The sequence below is a fragment of the Hibiscus syriacus genome, unplaced genomic scaffold (assembly GCF_006381635.1).
Source record: "Hibiscus syriacus cultivar Baekdansim isolate YM2019G1 unplaced genomic scaffold, ASM638163v2 tig00112411_pilon, whole genome shotgun sequence".
In the NCBI taxonomy this organism is placed as follows: Eukaryota; Viridiplantae; Streptophyta; class Magnoliopsida; order Malvales; family Malvaceae; genus Hibiscus; species Hibiscus syriacus.
The window spans coordinates 86,616-102,480 of record NW_024063326.1 but is presented as its reverse complement, the minus strand read 5'-3'; the positions used below and the strand labels follow the sequence as shown (position 1 = coordinate 102,480).

The 15,865-nt window shown below is 34.6% G+C and overlaps 1 pseudogene; it reads left to right on the top strand.

The window, feature by feature from the left end:
* Positions 1–11,804: 11,804 nt before the first annotated feature.
* On the top strand, positions 11,805–12,390 carry LOC120179298 (annotated as a pseudogene).
* Positions 12,391–15,865: the final 3,475 nt, after the last annotated feature.

Genomic DNA, 15,865 nt, shown 5'->3' with positions numbered 1-15,865 from the left:
TTTTCATGAACCAATAAACATCTTCATCATTACAAGGGAGGAATGTAACAACCCTAAAAAACAATTTAAATCGGTGTAATTTGGTGAAATTTGGGGATTAAATTAAAAGTTTTCAAAACTTGTAGGAAATATTGGAAGTGAAGGAAATTTAGGGACCAAGCTCTGAATTACTCCTTTTAATGTCGGCAGGAAATTTGATATATACGTATGTATGGTTTTCTGTTTTCAAAACAGAAAACAATTGTGAAATTCCTCCTCCTGCACTCTACTTCAAAGCCTGATTCCAATGTCGTCCGACCTCCAACCGTCAAATTGAAACCACCATCGTGTTCATCTTCGACTCGTGAACAAATCCCAGTAAACCAATTGAAGCGAAACGCTGCCAAACGTCGAGAATTTCAAGTCAAAGCTTCGACCTTTTTTTAGCTCTATCTCCGGGAAAATCTCAAATTCACCGCCGATCGTTGCTCCGTTTACGACACCTCCTGCACCATCGTGTTCCTTGTGCCGTTTCGAGTCCGCCGGTGTCAACCTTGGTCTCCGTCGACGGCGGCGCGTGAGGAGGTGGAGCAGTCAAAGATTCAGCCGAGTTAAAATCGAGCTCTCCGCCGTTCAAAAATTTGAACCTATTATCGAGGTGTGTTCCCTAATTATTACTGAACTGTTTTATTGGTTTTAATATGAGGTACACTGAGTTCTTTGGTTACTGTTTTATTGATGCACCAATTTAATGTGATGATTTATGGAATTTGTGTCACGGTGCAATTGAACTTTTGGATTGAATTACAATAGTATAGCTCTGATCAAGCTAATAAACAGAATGGGCCTAATGTGACTCTTGGGGCCCCAAGATACATTAGGTTGGCTTCCCTTGCTGTGTGCTTAGGGTAAGCTATATGGACTTGGACTTACGAGCTTAAGGATACAAGCTCTAAAGCTTATCCTTAGGTTGGCTTTCTTTTTGCTGTGTGCTTAGAGTAAGCTATATGGAAAATAGTTTTGGAAATTACTGATGGTGTACAAGAAAAGAATTTAAACTATGATTTTCAAAAGTTAAACTCTTTTATGAATTTATGAGATTTACTGGACTATGATTTGTTTAATGTACCTATTGTGATTTTAAGGTAATATTGGGACACACTGAGCCTAGCTCACCTTTCGAAAATGTTTTTCCCCCTTTCAGATACTGTTGGTTAGATACATCGGTTCGAGCAGTTGAGGATCAACATATCTCTTGAAGTATATCTGATTGTAATGTTTTATCTTGCTAGTTGACTTTATTTTGGTGACATGGACTTTATTTTAAAGTATCGTATTTTAGGATGATGACACTTTTGCTATTACTGTTCGATTTATTGTGATTTTGATTTTGAAGACCTATTTTAAATTAATTTATTACTTATTGGTATTATATTTACAAGTTGGGTTTTGATGGTATAATTTATTTCATGACATTTATAATGTGATTTTACATTGATTGAATAACAGTTTCAAAAAATGTCTTTAAGAATCATAATGTGATCCACTAGACTTAGTCGAAACGCATAGGCCAGGTCTAGGGGGTCACATTTATTGGTATCATAGCTTTTGGTTTTTAAACCACGAACTGTGTATGAGTCCAAATTGAAAATACGGTTTTAGAAATATTTTACAAAACAAGTTACTAAGGCCATGCCACAAGTTATTAAGATTTTAACTGTGTTCGAGACTCTAAGTGATTGTCTAACCCTAAGTTTTATCTCTTATAGTAAACTCGAGATCCACAAAAAAAATGAGTGCTAGACATAGTCGTCGAACTAGCCGTGGACGAGGTCGAGTGGCTAGATTTGCAGACCCGATCGATGAGATACAAGTAGATCCCCCACCTCCGATAGGTGATCCTGCTCCTACGACCCCAACGAATCTGCCTCCTGCCGCTGGTATTGCCATGACTACACCGATCATAGGAGCGAACGATATTGAGTCAGAGTCTACCGGAGTTGCTTTGGATGAGAATTTTGGTAGACAATTTCTGCAGTTGATACAGGGAGCAGTCAGAGCTACTGGTGTTGTATCAGAGGTTCCTATTTCGCAGACTTTGATTGCCAATGGAGTTAGAACTTTTAGGGGACAGATTGGTGGAGCTCCTACTGAAGCTGAGGATTGGCTCCATGATACAGAGAGACGCATGGATCAGTTCGGTTTAGACTCAACTAAGAGATATCAGGGTGCTGTGGTGATGTTAGATGGCAATGCCTACACTTGGTGGGAGTCAGTGACCAGTAGTGTTCCTACCGATCGTTTGACCTGGAATTTCTTTAAGGATCGCTTTCGGAGTCGTTTTCTGGGAGAGCGCTACTTAGCTCAGAGACGTCAACAGTTTCAAGACCTGGTTCAGGGAGACATGACTGTTTCTGAGTATGAAATCGAGTTCTTGAAGTTGCTGAAGTATGGATTCAGTATGGTACCTACTGAGAGAGAGATGTCGTAAATTTGCCATTGGACTCAGATACGAGCTGCGTAGGCAAGTTGTAACCCATCAGGATGAGATATTTGATGTGCTGGTGGGCAGAGCCAAAGATGCTGAAGAGGTGGAGGTTTTAGCTTCTGGTAGAGAGCGTGTTGAATATTAACGATCTAAGAAATTTTCAGGCCCTATTGAGTCATCAGTACAGTTCGGAAAAAGGACTCGTACTTCAGTCCCTCAGAGAAGCAATACACGTTTCAGGCCTGCAGCATCCTCACCGTTAGTTGGCAGTCAAGGCGGTTCCTCATCGTATTATCATGGGTTTCTCTGTGAGTTTTGTGGTAAACAACACACAGGAGAGTGTCGTAAGAAGATGGGTCTTTGCTATCAGTTTGGATCTAGTGGTCATTTTCGGAGGGATTGTCCTCAGCTAGCTTCGTTTGAGCAGACCGCTACCCAGACTCATGTGCGTTCTCAGACTACAGTACAGACCCCAATTAGAGATCGTAGTCAAGGAAAGACTCGTGGTTCAGCATCCAAGACTGACAGTAGAGCCCGACCTCAGCAAAATAGAGGGCCAACAGTTTCTGAGGCTAGACAGCCAGCTTTGGTTTATGCCACTAGACGTCGGGATGACAGAGATGAGCCTGAGGTTATTGCAGGTACATTTACTATTTATTCTATCACATACTTTGCATTACTAGACAATGGCTCTACTCACTCCTATATATCGAGCTTGGTATCTCTAAACCTTCAGATTCCGATCGAGAACACTGAAAATACTGTTACATTTACGAGTCCAGTAGGACAAGCGGTATTAGTGAATAAATTATTTTGGCGTTGTCCTCTCGAGGTTCAGGGAGAAATTTTTCTCGCTGATCTTATGGAGCTTCCTTTAGAGGAGTTTGATCTAATTCTTGGGATGGATTGGTTGAATAAACACAAGGTAAATCTGGATTGCGAATACAAGCGGGCTACTCTAAAGACTTCAGATGGTCGGACTGTTGTGTTAATTGGTGAACGGTGTGGCTATCTCTCCAATATAGTTTCAGCGATGGAAATTGATCGTATGATCCGGAAGGGATATGAGACTTTCATTGCTTGTATTTTGAACACTAAAGGTTCATTGTCCACGATCGAAGAGATCCGTACAGTTAGCGAGTTTCATGATGTCTTTCCAGAGGAGTTGCCTGGTTTACCTCCTGATAGAGAGGTAGAGTTCGAGATAGAGACTTATCCGGGATCTGCACCTATTTCTATGGCACCTTATCGCATGGCTCCAAAAGAACTTAAGGAGTTGAAGGCCCAATTGCAAGAATTATTCGATCGAAGATTTATTCGGCATAGTACTTCACCATGGGGAGCTCCAGTTCTGTTCGTGAAAAAGAATGATGGGTCGCTAAGATTATGTATTGACTATCGGAAGTTGAACCATATGACGGTCAAGAATAAATATCCACTACCCAGGATTGATGACTTATTTGATCAGTTTCGAGGAACTACTGTATTCTCTAAGATTGATCTTCGTTCGGGGTATTATCAATTGAAAGTTAAAGGATCTGATATTGTAAAGACGACCATTCGTACTAGATATGGTCATTATGAATTCTTAGTGATGCCTTTTGGTTTGACGAATGCTCCTACAGCTTTCATGGATTTGATGAATCGGGTGTTCCGTCAGCTGTGTTCTAATGCAGGAAGGTAAGGTAGTGGCTTATGCATCCCGTCAGCTGCGACCGCATGAGTGTAATTATCCTACTCATGATTTGGAGTTAGCAGCAGTGATTTTTGCCTTGAAGATTTGGAGACACTATCTTTATGGAGAGAAGTGTTTCATTTTCACGGATCATAAGAGTTTAAAGTATTTTCTGACCCAGAAGGAGCTTAATTTGATACAACGACGCTGGCTAGAGCTTCTAAAGGATTATGATTGCGTGATTGATTATCACCCTGGTAAAGCTAATATTGTAGCGGATACTTTGAGTCGAAAGGCGGTAACAGAGTTGAGATCTTTAATGGCCAGGATGAATTTATATGACGATGACACTCTGTTAGCAGAATTACAAGTTAAACCGACCTTGGTTGATGAGATCAAAGCTAAGCAGCCCATTGATAGCTCATTGCTTTCAATCTTTGAGCAAGTAGAGCAAGGGACAAGCTCAGATTACGCCCTTGATCAGGATGAAGTTTTATGCTTCAAAGGTCGGTATTGTGTGCCTGATGATGCCGAGTTGAGGCAGACTATACTTACGGAGGCTCATAGTAGTCCATATGCTATGCACCCCGATGGAGATAAGATGTATCGGAATTTGAGAGAGAGGTATCATTGGGTCGGCATGAAGAAGGACATCTCGAATTTTGTGGCGAGGTGTTTGACTTGTCAGCAAGTTAAGGCGGAACATCAACATCCATCAGGTTTGTTACAACCTATCAAGATTTCTGAATGGAAATGGGAGCGTATTACTATGGATTTTGTTACTGGTTTACTTATGACTCCTTCGAAAAAGGACTCAATTTGGGTGATTATTGACAGACTTACAAAGTCAGCTCACTTCATTCCTGTACGGGTAAATTATACGTTGGACAAGTTGGCGAGGTTGTATATTTCAGAGATTGTTAGATTGCATGGTGTTTCGTTATCTATCATTTCAGATCGAGATCCGAGATTTACTTCGAGATTTTGGAAGGCACTACATACGGCTTTGGGTACGAGATTGGATTATAGTACCTCCTTCTACCCACAAACTGATGGTCAATCTGAGAGAGTAATTCAGATTCTGGAGGATATGTTACGGGGTTGTGTAATTGATTTTCATGGTAGCTGGGAGAACTTTTTGCCTTTGGATGAATTCGCTTATAATAACAGTTACCAGACCAGCATTCGTATGGCACCCTATGAAGCACTCTATGGGCGTAGGTGTCGCACCCCGATTTGTTGGACTGAGTTGCGTGATAGGAAGACTTTGGGACTTGAGTTAGTGCGGGAGACAGAGGACACAGTCAGATTGATCCGTGACCGTCTGAAAGAGGCATTTGATAGGAATAAATCTTATGCAGATCAAAGGAGGAAGGATATACAGTTTGACGTTCAAGATCAGGTTTTTCTCAAGGTATCTCCATGGAAGAAAGTATTGAGATTTGGACGTAAGGGTAAACTGAGTCCGCGATTTATTAGCCTGTATCGTATTCTGAAGAAAGTTGGACCTGTTGCTTATCAGCTTGAGTTGCCTTCCCATCTTAGTCGTATTCATGATGTTTTTCATGTGTCTATGCTAAGGCGATACCGTCCAGATCCAGATCACATCATTCAAGTTGATGAGGTAGAGCTGAGACCTGATTTGTCATATGAGGAGGAGCCTATCCAGATCTTAGAAAGAGATGAGCGAGTTCTTCGGAATAGGTGTATTCCAATAGTCAAAGTTCAATGGAGTAACCGAGGTCCCTCAGAAGCTACTTGGGAGACATTGGAGTCAATGGAGGCTCAGTTTCCTCAACTATTCTCATAAGGTAAATTTCGAGGACGAAATTTCTTGTAGAGGGGAAGAATTGTAACAACCCGAAAAAAAAACAATTTAAATTGGTGTAATTTGGTGAAATTTGGGGATTAAATTAAAAGTTTCCAAAACTTGTAGGCAATATTAGAAGTGAAGGAAATTCAGGGACCAAGCTTTGAAGTACTCCTTTTAGTGTCGGCAGGAAATTTGATATATACGTATGTATGGTTTTCTGTTTTCAAAACAGAAAACAATTGTGAAATTCCTCCTCCTGCACTCTACTTCAAAGCTTGATTCTAACGCCGTCCGACCTCCGACCGTCAAATTGAAACCACCATCGTGTTCATCTTCGACTCGTGAACAAAGCCCAGTAAACCAATTGAAGCGAAACGCTGCCAAACGTCGGGAATTTCAAGTCAAAGCTTCGACGTTTTTTTTAGCTCTATCGACGGGAAAATCTCAAATTCACCGCCGATCGTTGCTCCGTTTACGACACCTCTTGCACCATCGTGTTCCTTGTGCCGTTTCGAGTCCGCCGGTGTCAACCTTGATCTCCGTCGACGGCGGCGCGTGAGTAGGTGGAGCAGTCAAAGATTCAGCCGAGTTGAAATCGAGCTCTCCGCCGTTCAAAAATTTGAACCTATTATCGAGGTGTGTTCCCTAATTATTACTGAACTGTTTTATTGGTTTTAATATGAGGTACACTGAGTTCTTTGGTTACTGTTTTATTGATGCACCAATTTAATGTGATGATTTATGGAATTTGTGTCACGGTGCAATTGAACTTTTGGATTGAATTACAATAGTATAGCTCTGATCAAGCTAATAAACAGAATGGGCCTAATGTGACTCTTGGGGCCCCAAGATACATTTGGTTGGCTTCCCTTGCTGTGTGCTTAGGGTAAGCTATATGGACTTGGACTTACGAGCTTAAAGATACAAGCTCTAAAGCTTATCCTTAGGTTGGTTTTCTTTTTGATGTGTGCTTAGAGTAAGCTATATGAAAAATAGTTTTGGAAATTACTGATGGTGTACAAGAAAAGAATTTAAACTATGATTTTCAAAAGTTAAACTCTTTTATGAATTTATGAGATTTACTGGACTATGATTTGTTTAATGTACCTATTGTGATTTTAAGGTAATATTGGGACACACTGAGCCTAGTTCACCTTTCGAAAATGTTTTCCCCCTTTCAGATACTGTTGGTTAGATACATCGGTTCGAGCAGTTGGAGGATCAACATATTTCTTGAAGTATATCTGATTGTAATGTTTTATCTTGCTAGTTGACTTTATTTTGGTGACATTGACCTTATTTTAAAGTATCGTATTTTAGGATAATGACACTTTTGCTATTACTGTTCGGTTTATTGTGATTTTGATTTTGAAGACATGTTTTAAATTAATTTATTACTTATTGGTATTATATTTACAAGTTGGGTTTTGATTGTATAATTTATTTCATGACACTTATAATGTGATTTTACATTGATTGAATAACGGTTTCAGAAAATGTCTTTAAGAATCATAATGTGATCTACTAGACTTAGTCGAAACGTATAGGCTGGGTCTAGGGGGTCACAAGGAACCTTGATCGAACACCTTTACCGACAAACTGCCTGAATTTCGGTCCAAAACCATGGCCACCATCGAATTTTGTTGAACCCCTAATTGCTGATCGACCTGTGAATATAGGCTTCTCTAAACCAAGCCATTTTGCCACCACTGAGTTCACTCCATCACACCCAATCAGCACCTGTTGTCAATTACAATCAACATTATTGAACTCTTCAACAATAAATTCTGGTTTTGTTTACTTAAATTACCTCGATTCTACCTTGGTTTCAAGTATAGTTCCATCTGCAAGATGCACTCGTTTAAAGAACCCAGATCCCTCAAATGAAAACCACTTTAGAGGAGAACCTGATGATGCCTCTAGGGAGTTCATTTGTTAAAGCTTCCAACAACAATCTCCTTTGAAGACAACGAACTTCATGACCCTTAAATGATATCTCTGATGCTGGTTGGACTAAAAATGTAGAGGCAACAAGGATACTGCAAATTTATAAGCAAATTTAGCTTGGGGACTTTAAAATGAAGGTTCAATGCCAGTTAAAATACAGTACCTAGGTGTAAGGTCGTGTCCTTTGCGGAGAGATTCGCCGATGCCGATAGCATCCAAGGCTCTCCAGGCATTGTTCCACGTCGTGAATGCAAAGCCAGCGATCCTTAATCTGTCTGATGATTCCAATACTGAACTTCGAATCCCAAGCCTGCAGATGGTTTAGAATCGGTTAGTACTTAGCACCGTAGTATCGCATCGATTCAATTAAATATATATCTACAAAATTTTCAATAAAAAGATTGTAATGAATATTTAATTAAAATTTTTAAATTAATTGAATTAATAAATTTTATTTTATAACTTGAACTTTTAAAAATTATACTACAAAAAAATATTAGTTTTTATATAAAAACAACAAAATATTATAAAACCTTGGCGTATTTCTCTGTTGCAGGATATTGGCGGCGACGAGCAAATGTTTTCAATGAAGACAGGATAGAGTTGTTCTGTTCTGTCATGCTCAAACTCCGAAATATCACCATCTTCATTTCCCACGTTCAATATCTGTATTATAAAATGGCATGATATTTACAAACCCGTATATTAAATTAATTAAAATTCAAATGTTAGACTAATTTTACTAATTTTTTATTATTAATCTGGTATTATTATAAAGTAATATTTATTTTAAATATTTATAATTATATGACAATAAAAATTCAAACACTCTTGCAGTATGTGATACACATTTAAAATCTCTAAGGATAACAATCACCCCTTCAATCACTAAGGTAATTTTGCTAGTTAAATAAATTGAAACGGTGATTATATGAATATGGAATTTGACTGTCAGTTAATATCACCGGATATTGTCCAGGGAATGAGTGACTCGTGCAATTTCACGTAAGGGTGAATATTTGGTCGAATCAAGTTTAAAAAAACTAAGTTGGTTAAATTGAGTCAGGTTGTTTGGGATTCTGTTTAAATTTAATTGTAAATATTTGTAACGTTATAGTACTAATTGATAACAATTTAAATAGCTTTTTATAACAATATATGATATATATATATCTTCATTTTTTTATATTTGATATAGTATATCATATAAAGTTGAGGGACTCAACTCAAACTTGAAAATCAAACTACTAATTACTAAAAATTTGAGTTATTTGAATCATATTTTATAACTCAAATGTTGTTTAAATTTGAGTCGAATTAATTTATAAATTACAAGTAGAGTCAAATCGAATTGAGTTTTTAACATCGAATCTAGTTAAAAGAATTTAATTTTTTTTAACTCAAATCCAATTTTACTCACTTCTAATTTCACATGTCTTCAAGGGTACTACGTTATAGAATCTAATATTACCTCTAAGTATAGAATTATCAGAATACAAGATTATTTCTTTTTGTTGAATAGCAGAATATGAGATTAATTAATACATTTTTAATAGTGTTATATTATTATAATGTAAGATTATAGTTTTGATCGACGAGATATAAGATTATCTATAACTATATTTCATTAAATTATTCTTGTGGTGAGTTTTTCTAAATAATATTTACGTTTAATATTAAATTAGAAAATACTGGTATGAAAATTCATAATTTTTTTTCATAAAATTATATTTAAATTTTTTATTTAACATATTATTAAGATAATTAGTGTATTAAATACAATTTAAAAAAATAAATGCACATATTATTATATTTTTTATTAGAATAATCCCATCTTGAGAATTAATAACCAATATAGACTCATTTTATCATTATTTCATAAATAGTTCAGTTTTCTTGTGAACTCAACAAAGGTGAAAGTCGAATTCTTCAATGCGGTATCCAATACCATGATTTTGTTATCACTAAAAGAAGCCGAAAATTTTCAATACATTTGTGAAAATTTCAATTATGACTATAACAAAGTTCATGTAATGTTGACTCAATCATGGACTTCAATCACCACTCATATCCGAACTATATAATAGGGCAAAAATCATGTGAAATTCATTTCTACTTAAAGTCAAGCTTTCAACAAAATATATTTTACTATTAATTTGTATTGAAGATTTGCATATATTTCTTAATTAACTTTTAAAATCCCTAAAAGCGGACTTAATTTTTCTTCATTTTTAGTTGATAAGCGATATCATCAGTTTTGATGATGGTTGTCGTAATCGATATTTCTTATTTTTTTTTCTTTATTTTCTTATATCACACCTTTTATTTTTTTTAGTTTTTAATAATTTTGTCTTTGTGGTACGTTTTCTTCTGTCTTTTGACATGTTTTCAATCATTTAGCTATTGTTTTCGTTTATCTTCTTTCTCTGGGTTGGTTTTGATATCATAACAACTGATCAAAATGACGCTTATTTGTTATCATGTTAATCTTTCCTATTTTGAACCCTCATATTGGATGAGTTTGTAGATAATTTTCTCATGTCAGTCAACTCTGATTTGCTGATTGTTAGTGATCTTTTAGTAGTTTGATCTTTTTTTTTTGTGATTTTTTTCAACGATGCAGATTTATATGTTCTTATCTATCTTTTGTTCAAGTTTATTTGATTAGTTTTTTAACATTTTCCTTATATGATCTTTGTATGATCTTAAGTTGTCAGTTCCTTGTGAGAATAATTATAGAAAAATATCTTTATTATATGTTCATATTGCGATTATGATTGTAAACATTCATTGTAATTTTAGATATTTCATTTTTTTTTAATTTTAATAAAACTAGTGATTTTTATTAAAAAAATAACTTTCAACAAAATATCTCAATCCTATTTTAAAAAATAATGATAGAATTAGACTATTTTAAAAAATTATTTCTCAAAACATGATATTTGGGTAAAAAATCATATTATTATTATAATTAATATATAACCATATCTTTTAATGTCACGTCAAATACTATCAGGTCTATACAACAACAAACTACAAAACAACCATAAACATGGATAAACTATTTCAAATAAAGTGTAAAAATAGAAAGTGTGTGCTTTTTATTTTATTTGAAATAGAGATGTCCACATAGATAGAAAGGGTATGAAAATTTCAAAATATCATATTTTTAATATTTTTTTATGTATTTTTATCTTCGGTAAAACTTTAAAAGCTCATCTTTTATCATAAAATTTTACATTTATTCTTAAATATGTCAATGATTTCGCCCATAAAAGCTCAAGTTTAATAATTTTTCAATATCAAGATCAAACTAAATTTATTTATCTTAAATTATTCGTTTTCAATTTTGTTGAGAGTTACTGAATAGCATATCCATGCATGCTCCCATGCATGCTTGTGCATTGGATGGTAAGATAATTCTAGAAATAGTCTAGAAGCTAGTTGGTTATAGGTTTGTTATTCTTAGCTGTATAACATAATGTTGTTAAGCAATTTTTTAAGCATTGTAAAGGTTGCTATATAAGATGATGTACAGGAAACGTGAGACTTCACTTCATCTTCTTTGATTGAATAAAGAGTATGCATGAATTCTTTAAGTATGGTTGTTTTCTCACATGATATCATTCGCCAAAGATCCCGACGTCATCTTTCTTCCGCTATTTCCATTCCGTTTTTTGATCGGGTTCCTCAATCGCTTCAAAGTTTCCTCTGTCGCCTCCTTCTCAGTTCTTTCATCAACGACTACAGGGCCAAGATCGAGACCGATTTGTCATAGATTTGCGCCGGAATTGAAGCTCCTTGACGAGAAGCTTGTTATGGCTGCTGGAATCAGCGATTCCAAGGTGTTTTACCTGAAAATGAAGGGGAAAAGAAAAATAAACATCAACTCTTGTAGATTCATGGCGAAGCTAAAGGCAAATGTACTGCTCAATACATTCATTGCTCTTTTCTTGATATCAACAGCCACCGCCGCTGGTGACTCCCCCTTTGTCATCACTCACAAGAAGGCATCGCTCACCAGACTCAAATCCGGCACTGAACGCGTGTCCGTCTCCATCGACATCTACAATCAAGGCTTCTCACAGCATATGATGGGAGTCTCGTGGATCATAGCTGGCCTCAAGATGCATTTGATGTCATCAGTGGTAATATTTCACAATCATGGGAGAAACTTGATGCTGGTGATGTTCTGTCACTTTTATTTGAATTAGAGGCCAAAAGACAATGAATGTTCTATGGTCCCCTACAATTATCACTTTCCGTATTCCCACAAAGGCTGCTTCACAGGAAGCATATTCAACTTCGCTCTTGCCATTAGCTATCCTCGCCGAAATACCTCCCGAGAAGAAGTTTGACTGGGCCAAGAGATTGCTGGCTAAGTATGGATCTCAAACCTCTGTGATATCAATTGTGGCTCTTTTCGTCTATCTATTGGTTACCCCATCAAAATCCAGTGGTGCAAAAGCACACAAGAAGAAGCGCTAAGGAGTTGTAGTTGAGCTCTGTTTGCAGTTCAAAAGGTTTTTTTAATTGCTTTTGTTGTTTTAGAACTAGTTTCGTATGGATGTGTTGCATGGTGTTGCATTGCTGGTTATTTTGGATTGTGCATCATCATGATTTGTTGCTTCTATCTCAAAGTGTCAAAAAAATGTGTCAAGGAACCTTGTATAAGAGGATGAAGAAGAAAGAAATGAATGTGAATAAGAAGAACGAAAGAAAGCATCGACACTTCCGATTCAAGTCGAACGGAAGGAAGCATCGGCACTTCCGATTCAAATCGAACAGAAGGAAGCATCGACACTTCCGATTTAAGTCGAACAGAAGGATGTATCGCACTTTCGTTTCAAGTGTTCATCTTTTCATCAAGAAGGTTGAGAAAGCAGGGAGAATGTTGAGAGTTACTGCACAGCAGATCCATGCATGCTCCCATGCATGCTCGTGCATTGGATGATGAGATGATTCTAGAAATAGTCTAGAAGCTAGTTGGTTATAGGTTTGTTATTCTTAGTTGTATAATAGAATGTTGTTAAGAAGTTTTTTAAGCATTGTAAAGGTTGCTATATAAGATGTACAGGAAAAGTGATTCACTTTATCTTCTTTGATTGAATAAAGAGTGTGCATGAATTCTTGAAGTATGGCTGCTTTCTCACAAATTTAAAAAAATTAAATAATAAAAATTGGAATTGTGCATTATTTGGTTCTTGCTGCCAGAAATTGACGTGATAGTGGAACACGTATGAAGCCCAAATTGTATTGTCAATTTTAATGGCTCTTAGACATTAGGCTGCTAACGTTGGGCTAAACTTGTCATGTTAATTGTGAGCTTGGACCGCTTTCAATCTCTCTCTCTCAATTTTTTTATTAAATTAAAGCGATTTGATATTTGTTTTAAATATTCTCAATCATTGAATAATGAAAGTTCAAATACCTTTATAATTTCTGGTGCTCAAATCTATGACATCTATGGTCGAATATGGAACCTCTAGGGATAACAACAGTTCCTCTAACAATTGAAGTAACTTGATTTGTGTGTCTCTCTCTTAATTTTTAAAATCAAAGAAAACATATCAATTATAATATCTAATATAATAAATTTACAGAAATTAAGTACATTTATAATTTGATCTCTGATATCTCGGGTAGAATTAAAGTTAATATAAGATTATCTCAGGATTTTTTTTATATATTTTGATTGCTATGAACCAAATAAAAGATTTTTTTTCTGTTATTACAAAACTCACATATGTTTGAAGTGCGAGCTCCAAACTGAAATCATAAACATAAGATAACCCGAAAATTTAGCTAAAAGATTTAGCTGTCTATGTCTAATATATATTATCTATTTCGATCAGATACATCTATGTATCAACTAGAGAGTTCAGCAAAAGTCAAATTATCACTTCTTCATGCTTATAAATTTAAATTAGTTAAAGACTTAATATATATAATATGTTTTAATTTAAAAAAACCAATACAAAATTCCGATTTACTATAATATATAAATATATTAACCATACATCAAATACAAAGTCCAAATTTATTATATGCAATTGGGTTAACATTTGTACATTTTTGTTCAAATTACCATTTGTTCACCCAACTTAATAAGACCGATTCTTTGAATATTTATTCATAATTCATAATTTATCTATATTTTGATACATATACTATATATAAAATTAATGATTGAACTGATATTGTTTTTTTTGGTTAATTAGATGTTAATTTAGTTTAAAAAATGTTATAATATTAATTAAAAAATATTAGAATATTTTTTCTAAATGATACATAATATTAGTATAAAATATTTTTGTCTTTTCGTGTTTTTATATATTTTTAAAATAATTATGATCATTACTTGAAATTTGAAAATGTAATTAATAAATTTATATAAAAATCAGTTATCACTCCAATTATTTATATGTTCAAATGATTTTAATAAATATATTTATACATAAAATGTTTTTATTCATATACATTATCCACGTGATAAAATCTAATATAATTACAAAATAGTTTTATTAAATAATACCTTAATTAAAGAATTTGAGTTTGTAAGGTCAGTTCGAATCCCACCACCGTCACTCTTGGTGGGCAATCTGTAAAGTCTTATGTAAATCTCAATTAGGTCTTAGGTATGCCCTGCCCCTGGATTGGGGGAGCTACCCTGATCTAAACTTTTGTGTACCAAAAAAAATAATACCTTAATTCACCGACAACTAGTTGGTCCAGTGGGAAGAGACAATATATTCCTTAAGCAAGTTTAGAAGTTCGAACCATGACATTTGCGAATGGAGCAAATTGGGTTGGGAGGGTTATCATTGCCTCTGCAGAACCCAATTGAATTAGTCGATCAATAGATCAAATACCAATGGTTAATTAAAAAATACCTTAATTTCTTAAACGATATTAAATTTATGTGACCATGTTCCACAAGCAAATTTAATATTTTAAAAAAATATAGTGCAACAGTAAAGTATAACGATGCAATTTTCCATAGCCACTTTAATAATAACAAATCTCTTTGGAGTTTGAAGGGTTCTTTTAAAAAAAAAATTCAAAACAACAATCAATAAGCATTGTTTATAATACTAGTGCTCTCTTAACCATATGTTAGTCTACCATTATTTACGTGACATAATATTGAATGAATGAATACATGCATTTCATGCTTACTTTTTTTAAGATTTTTTTTGAATTTTCCGTATAATAATTTGGATGAAGGCGATCAGCTACCAAACAAACAATAAAATGTTATTATTATGTTGATAAATTAAAGATAATATATCAAAAAGATTAACAGTCATATTAATAAATTAACAGTCATCAAAAAGTCTTCTTAATTAATTTTACTAGTTCGACTATCTAATTAAATAATATAATAGATACATAATTAATTTTATAAATGAAACATTCCCCGAATAGAACCTGAACCGCATAAGGTCCAAGTATGGCATATAGAAAATATTGAATATTAGTCAATTTGGTTTTATTCCATTATTTATTTATTTTTGTAAAAAAGTAATAAAGAATAATCTAGGAAGTCAAAGCTTCCCCGAATCTGAAATTGGCAATGATTCTTCTTTGTATTACGAGACATTCAATAGACACATTTTTATTTTCTTTTTGGTCCCTCTTCTATGAATTTACAATTTGATTCGAACTTCCATTTAGTGTGACGTAATTTAATTTAGTGTGCTTTTTTAATAAAATATATAAAAATGAATATTTCAATGTGTCCATTTTATGCACATCTTGGTGGCACTTGGACTTCTCTTTTAGATACTGATGTCATCTTTGAATGCTATTTTCAAACATGAGTCGAAATGTAAATGTGTCATGCAATACGTTTAAGTCAAAAATTTGAGTTCATACTCATATAAATAATCTCTATATATATAGGAATTTGGGCCCCTATTTTCAGGGTCGAGGGATCTTGGAATGTCATTTTTCAAATTTG